Consider the following 8,494-nt stretch of genomic DNA (forward strand, 5'->3'; position numbering starts at 1 on the left):
AAAGAATAAGTAAAGAGTTTCTCTTTAGATCCAATCTCTTAGCATCTATAAAATCTAAAATAAAAGTTACATATAATAGTAAACAGATATTATAGTTACAAAGGGAGGAACAGTGATATTCTGACAGAGAATAGGATCAAAACATGCCTAAAACTTAGGAAGGCACAAACCAATCCATCATCCAAGCAGGCACACTGGTGATGGCATTGCCACAGAGTATGAGATATAGACTGCTCACACTTAATACACAGTTAAAATGAACGATGGTGAATCACTCACTTACTCCTTTATATTCTGCGGGGCATCCTAGCCCACAGCATGGTGCTACCTATATTCGAAATGAGTTTTCCCTCCTCAGCTAAATTTTTCGGGAAATGCCCTCACAGACAGACTTAGATGTTTTTTGTTATAATCAATCCTAATGCATGCCAATTGACAATGTAAAATAACTATCACACAGATATGTCTTCTATAAAAATACTGTAAGCCTGAAGTTATCTACAATGTAATATATACTTGAAATGTCTTGAAGGAAGAGCTGATAAATTTTATTATAACACGAAATTGTGTGGATATATGGTAAGACTGTAGTGGTGGTTTGAAAGAAAATGGCCCTCAAAGGGAATGATACTATTGGGAGTTGTGGCTTTTTGGAGTGGGTATGGCCTTATTGAAGGAAGTGTGTCACTGTAGAAGTGAGCTTTGGGGTCTCCTATGCTCAAGCTACCCCCAGTGAGAAAGTCCACTTTCTATTGCCTTGTGATCAAGATGTAGGCAGCATCATATCTGCCTGCACGCCACCATGTTCCCTGCCATGATGATGATGGACTAAACAAGGTCAAGGAACTAAGAATAGAACACTCCATAGTCCAGTGGTGACCAACAGAAGCATGGTCCAAATGTGGGAGGTTCCTGCAGGAAGGAAAGATCAACAAAGGCTAATACTTAATTGTATATAAAGTTAGTCTAAAATAGATAATATACAAATAGTGTACAATAGTGCTTTAAGCAGTTTATCCTGAGCTGTGTATGATAATATGCGAAGGTGGATGTTAAGCAGAACAATAGGAATCTAGTATCGATTTGGGCATCACCTCTCTTACCAATAAATATGGAAGGCTTTCTAACTTTATCAACTTGTGTTTCTCTCTCTCTCTCTCTCTCTCTTTCTCTCTCTCTCTCTCTCTCTCTCTCTCTCTCTCTCTCTCTCTCTCTCTCTCTCACACACACACACACACACACACACACACACACACACACACAATGTCACCAGGAACAGTCAATTTGAATTCTACTCCCTGAAACCTTTATTAGAGATTGATTATGATCATAGGAAGAAATAGAAAATGCTCTGGGTAAGTAACCTCTTATGATCAAAGATGACCAACCATGGCACACATCACACCGTGATAAATCCACCTTCCTTTCCATTCTGGTTTGGCATCAGTATTTCCCACCATGGTTCTATTTCCTTCTAATGAAACTTATATCCATCTTGTATTTTTCTCATTAACAATTGACTTCATTTATCTAATCTTACTTCTTTTATTTTTCCATCTTAATTTTGTTCTACTTTTTAAGTACTCATTAAATATATTTTATACTCTCTATATATACCTGAACATACATTTTTTGCATTTATACACATATGTATAATTCAAGCATGCTTAAAGTTTGTTCTCAGAGAACATATAATGTCAAGGATTTACACTCATAGTGCCCTGCACATTTTATATTTAGATGACATTCTTATCTCTTCAAGGGCAGTGAAAGTCATATTAAAGTAAGGGTTTCTTAAAATAACACTACATATTTTATTTATGGACTTTTCTTCCTGTTTTGATTCATTGATATGGATACCTTTCATCAATTATTTGGTAATACTTAATTTTACATTCATACTTTATGAATATTTAGGAAGCACTCATTACAATTTACCAGTTTTAAGGTAAGAAGTTTAGAATTTAGTGCTTACAGCTATGCTAGATGGTGGTAAGGTTTGATAATCATTAATTTAAGCATTATTTTAAGAAAGACTAGTATGGAAGTATGGAGGTATTTAAAGTCAAGAATCAACATCTAAACATATTGACCTGCTTCTTCAAGAATATTTACTCAATTTTTATAGATCATTAATCTGGGGTGTGAATGCTTATTAAAGTGGCTTGCTGACAATAGTCCAGATATATAACAACAGGATTTGAAGACTCAGTTTTTTGTAAGATTTTCAATAAATCCACTGGGATTTCTTAGACCAGACTTTCTTAAGAGTCTTCATTAATTTCATCTTCCACTTTTTAATGATATCCTGACTTCTTTCTAAGTTGTTAACTTCTAATTGTTTCCTAAAGCCAATGTTGCTGTCTTAGTTGGAATTTTTATTGCTGTGAAGAGACACTATGACCACAGTAATATTTATAAAGGAAGACATTTAATTAAGACAGGCTTACAGCTCAGAGGTTTAGTCCATTGTCATGGTGGGAGGCATGGTGGCATGCAGGCATACATGGTGCTGTAGAGGAAGATGGGAGTTCTATATCCAGATTCAAAAGCAGCAAGAATTAATTATGAGGCACTCTGCCTAGCTTGAGCTTTGAAACCTCAAGCTTGCCACCAATGACACATTTCTTGCAACAATGCCACACCTCCTAATAGTGCTAGTCCCTATGAGTCTATGGAGGCCACTTTCTTTCAAATTACCACATTCCACTTCCTGGACCCCATTGGCTGGTAGCCATATCATAATGCAAAACTGCATTCAGTCTAACTTCAAAAGTCCCATAGTCTATCACAGTGTCAATGTTTAAAAATCCAAAGTTTAAAGTCTCTTCTGAGAATCAAGTAGTATCTTAACTGTAATTTCCTATAAAATCAAAATGAAAAGCAGATCACATACTTCCAATACACAATGGCACAGGATATACATTACCATCCCAAAAGGGAGAAAGGGAATATAGTAGGGAAATACTGGACCAAAACAAGACCAAAACCAGATGGACAAATTCCAAATACTGCATCCCCATATCTGATGTCAAAGTTCTCTTTATATTTCCCACTACTTTCAGCTTTGTTGACTGCAACATTTATCTTTCTTTTGGGATTATTTCACCCCTTGTTAGCAACTCTCCTTAGGCTGTATTCCATGGCTCTGGCATCTCCAATGTTTTCGGATCTCCAAAGCAATCCATTTTTTACCTCCATAGCTTCACACAATGTCTTTTCTATGCCCCATTCAGGGACACCCCTTACACATGCCTGTCCTCAAAGACATTTTTTAGCTGTGCATGGAGATTCCATACTCTTTACTTCTATTCTTGATGTTAAACCAGGACCATGTGACAGAAACTACCAAGTTCTACCACTTGCTGGTGCTAGAACATGGGCCCTTTGTTTAATTATATTTTCACCAGCTTTTTGTTTTGGATGTTTTCCTTTACTGCCTAAGGTTATCTGTACTGGATCTCACCCTGTAGACCAAGCTGACCACCTTCTTCTGTTCCACAAGTGCTGAGACTAAAGGTATGTGCCACCACCACCTTGTCATAAGCTTTTCTTAACTTCTTTTCACTTACCTTTAATTTCTCTTCATGAGTAGGAGTCTTAGCTGTGTGTGGTCTTCATCTGAAGTCATCATACCCTTTCTTCTACTTTAGTCTATATTTCCCAGTGCCCCTATACTCCTCAAAATGTGCATTCTGCTTTTTTCCTTGTTCAGCTTGCTCCTTTTCGTTATAAATCTGCATAAGAGTAAATACTGATAACCTCACAACAGAATCAATATTAGGCTGCTTTAAGATTTCCTCTGCAAATGCTAATTAATCCAAAACTCTTCAATTCAGCCCCGGACAGACTTTTCAGACAAAGTCAAAAAGCAGGCATATTGTTCATAAAAATATCACAAGAACAGTCTCTAGGAGATATATATATATTCTTCTCAAGTCTCTAGGTCTCATAAATCTTCTCCTCAGAAACCTCTTGAGTTGTGACCTCACAACTTAAATCACCACTCAGCACCACTGTCTTCTAGACTCCTACTGGTATGGCCCATTAAGCCACACTTAGAATGTCCAATCACTTTTCTAGTCTGAAGTCTCAAAGTGTTCCATATTTGTCTAATAAGGCATGGTGGGACCTATCACAACAATATTCTAGTCTCTGTTACAAATTTATGTCATAGAGGTTCTATTTCTGTGAAAAGACACCATGACTGTGGCAATACTTATAAAGGAAACATTCAATTGGGAATGGCTTATAATTCAGAGCCCACTGTCCATTGTTCATTGGCATCATGGTGGGAAGCATGTTAGCACACAGGCATACATGGTTTTGAGAGATAGCTGAGAGTTTTATACACACATCGAAGGCATCAGGAAGAGACTGTGGACACTGGGCCTAGCTTGAGCATCTAAAACCTTAAACCCCACCACCAGTGGCACACTGTGTGGGACTCCCTTTTGCTTCATTGTCCATTGGCCACCAGTCCACAAGGACAAAGAGGCAGGTACAGCCTGTGAACATGACAGAAACAGCCTTCTGAGAGAAAGCTTCAGTGAGCTAGCTCAACTTTAGGATAGGGACAGAGGCTGAGGCATCACCTAACTTGCATTAAACAGCATGTTTCTATCATAAAGCTTCTAGTACAACTCTGATTACCATATGGACAGCAGGGGTAAAGCTTCTGCAGGAGACTATGTGAATGGTCACATGAGATAAGTCAGGCAATGAAGCATAGAGACATTTTTCAGATAAGGTCAGATAGAGAACAGAAAGCTCCCTGCAAGGGTGATGGAGTCCTCCATATTGCTGAGGTTGGAGAGAAATTCCAGGCTACAGTAGACTGCAACTTCAGATCAGCAGGACCTCCCAACACATTTCTTCCAACAAGGCCACACCTTCTAATAGTTTTACTCCCTATGAGTCTACAGGAGACATTTTCTTTCAAACCATCACAGCTGCTAAAGCTTTAACTGTCTTCTTTGCTATATTTTCAGTTTCTATCTTTTTCAAGTTTTATTGAGGACTTGGAACATAGAATATATATGTATGAAATAATTGTGCCAAATTATTCTAATTTGTTCATTTTGTCTCTAATATTCTAGCTTTTTATGCCAAGCTGAGAATTTTAATATAGGAAAACTGATCACCTCTTTGAAAAATACTTTAAGATTTTTCTTTTTACTTATGTTTATTTACTCTTTGAAAATTTTATACATGTATACAATGTATCTTAATAATATCCACCCCCAATTCCCTCCACTAACTTCCCCAGAGACAGGATCCATCATTATATCTCCCTTAAAACTTCATTCCCTCCTTTTATGTTTATTTATTTGTTTGTTATGTTAATTATTACTGACTGAGTTCAATTATTGTTGACCATATGTACATGACCATCCACTGGGACATACAGAATCAACTAATGTCTACTTCTAAAGAAACATCACTCTTTCTTCTGTAGCAGTAGTCATGGTATGTGCTTATACTAACACTAAAACCGTGAAATATGCTTACACATGTATATTTAAACCACACACATGCACATGAAATTAAGGGAAAAGAAACAAATCCCATGAGTCTGTTACTCTATATAGTTATGAGTCCAGACCTTCAACTGTCATGGCAAGTCCAGAGAAATGCAATTCAAAATACTTTTTCTCATCCTCTGACTTTTACCACCTACTATTCCCCAGTGTTCCACAATCCCTGGGAGTGGAGTCATTATGGATCTTTTGTTTACCACTGAGCACTCAGTTATTTATTCGAAGATTTTTTTTGCATTTTTCTTTATTAAGAAATTTCCTACTCACTCCACATACGATCCATGGGTTCCTCCTCCTCCCTCCTCCCCCCCCCCGCCCTCTTTTCCAAGCGACCCTGCATCCCCACATCCCCCAAATTGAGGTCTCCCCTGGGGAGTCAGCACAGCCCAACACACTAAGCCTAAGCAGGTCCAAGCCCCTTCCCACAACACCAAGGCACTATAAGGTGGCATCCCACAGGCATTGGGTTCCAGAAGCCTGCCCATAGACCAGGGACAGATCCCAATGCCCCCTGCCTGGGTGTCCTGCAACAGTTCAAGCCAAACAACCATCTTCCATATCCAGAGGGCCAAGTCCAGTCCCATGGGGGTTCCACAGCCACCAATCCACAGTTCATGGGCTTCCACTAGTGTGGCCGGTCATCTCTGCACATCCTCCCATCATGATGTTGATGTCCCTTGCCTGCAGTATCTCTCCTCTCTCTCATCAATCGGATTCCAGGAGCTCATCTTGGTGCCTGGCTGTGGATCTCATTATCTGCCTCCATCAGTCACTGCACAAAGGCTCTATGATGACAGCTAGGTTATTTGCTTGGCTGGTCACCAGAGTAGACTGGTCCAGGCACCCTCTGGACCACTGCCAGCAGAACAAGGTGGGATCAACCTTGTGGATTCCTGAGAGCCTCCCCAGCACCCTGTCTCTTCCTATTCCCATGATGTCCTCATATATCATGGTATCTTCCTTCCTGACCTCCCACTCTGTCCCTGTTCTAGATTGACCTTCCCATTTCCCTATGTTCTCATCTCCCAACTCCTTACCCTTTGCCACCCCCCACACCCAGTCCACTCATGTAGATCTCATCCATTTCTCCTTCACAGGGTTATCCATATGTCCCTCCTAGGGTCTTTCCCTGTTAGCTAGCCTCTCTGGAGTTGTGGGTTGCAGTCTGGTCATCCCTTACCTCACATTTAGTATCCACTTATGATTGAGTACATAATATGTTTGCCCTTCTGAGTCTGAGTTACCTCACTCAAGATGATATTTTCTAGTTCCATGCATTTGCCTGCAAATTTCATGATATCATTGTTTTTACCACTGAGTAATACTCCATTGTGTATATGTGCCATATTTTCTTTATCCATTCTTAAGTTTAGGGGCATCTAGGTTGTTTCTGGGTTCTTGCTATTATGAATAATGCTGATCTGAACATAGTTGAGCATATGTTCTTGTGGTAAGATTGAGCATTCCTTGGATATATGACCAAGAAGAGAAAGTAGGAAGTAGTCTGGAACAAATTGGCACAGGAGACCACTTCTTAAATATAACACCATTAGCACAGACACTGAGAGCAACAGTTAATAAATGGGACCACTTGAAACTGAGAAGCTTTTGTAGAGCAAAGGACACAGTCAATAAGACCAAATGACAGCCTACAGAATGGGAAAATACCTTCATCAACCACACATCTGACAGAGGGCTGATCTCCAAAATATATAAAGAACTCAAAAAGCTAGACTTCAAGATACTGAACAATCCAATTAAAAAAATGGGCTACAGGACTTAACAGAGAATTCTCAACAGAAGAATCTCAAATGGCTGAAAGGAATTTAAGGAATTGCTCAACATCCTTAGTCATCAGGGAAATGAAAATCAAAACAACTCTGAGATACCATCTTACACCTGTTAGAAAGGCTAAGATCAAAAACACTGAAGACAGCTTATGCTGGAGAGAATGTGGAGCAAGGGGAACACTCCTCCACTGATGATGGAAATGCAAACTTGTACAGCCACTTTGGAAATCAGTATGGTGGTTTCTCAGAAAATTGGGAGTAAGTCCACCTCAAGTCCCAGTTGTTCTAAGTATTTTGAACAGTAACACTGATCTGCATTAACCCATGGCAGTAATCAGTTCCTCAAAGTTGGGAGCAGAACAAATAGCAGCCAAGGTTTCTCTCTCACACTTATATTCTCATAAAATCATTATTACTTTCTTCCCTTGCTTTCTAGTAATATGTGGTGCATTGAATTATTCCTCTGTTTCTAGCTTGTAAATGTAATGGAAAGGTATAATTTCACTCTATTAAATGATTTTACACAACATGCATGGTCAAATATCCATTTTTAAAGACTTACACAGTCTTAAAAGTATGTGAAGTTCTCATGTAAATGTTTTAGTATATGTGCCAGATAATAGAAAGGCTAATAGAATAAAGTCTGCACCTGAGATACAGCACACAGGCTATATAAGGGACATATTGTACTCTCTGGTCATGTTTTTTTTTTTTTTTTTACTACTGATGACAAAAATATTAAAATATAAAAATACATATTCTCAATAATTGTCACTTAGATATTTTCAGCATCTTTACCATGGCTGGTCTTTTGGTAAAACTAAGTTTTTCTTAGATTTTTTTAAATCAAAATGTTTAAAGACATTGAACAAGTGTAAGTACTATGATGTTACATTTACTTTATGTGTGTGTGTGTGTGTGTGCGTGTGCATGTGTGTGTGTGTGTGTGTGTGTGTGTGTGTGTGTGTGTGTATGGGGTTAGTGTATAAACTGTAGACTCATTTCCTTTTCCCTTCTTGTTATGTATGTGTGTGAGCACTGTGTAAGTGTGTTTCAGGAGTGAGTGTTAGTATGAGTGCAAGTATGTGAGGGTGATGTTGAGAATGATGACTTTACCATGATAGTCTATGAAGTCTTCTTTCTCAATCAAGCACACAGATCTTG

Source organism: Onychomys torridus, chromosome 3 (assembly GCF_903995425.1).
Source record: "Onychomys torridus chromosome 3, mOncTor1.1, whole genome shotgun sequence".
Taxonomy (NCBI): Eukaryota; Metazoa; Chordata; class Mammalia; order Rodentia; family Cricetidae; genus Onychomys; species Onychomys torridus.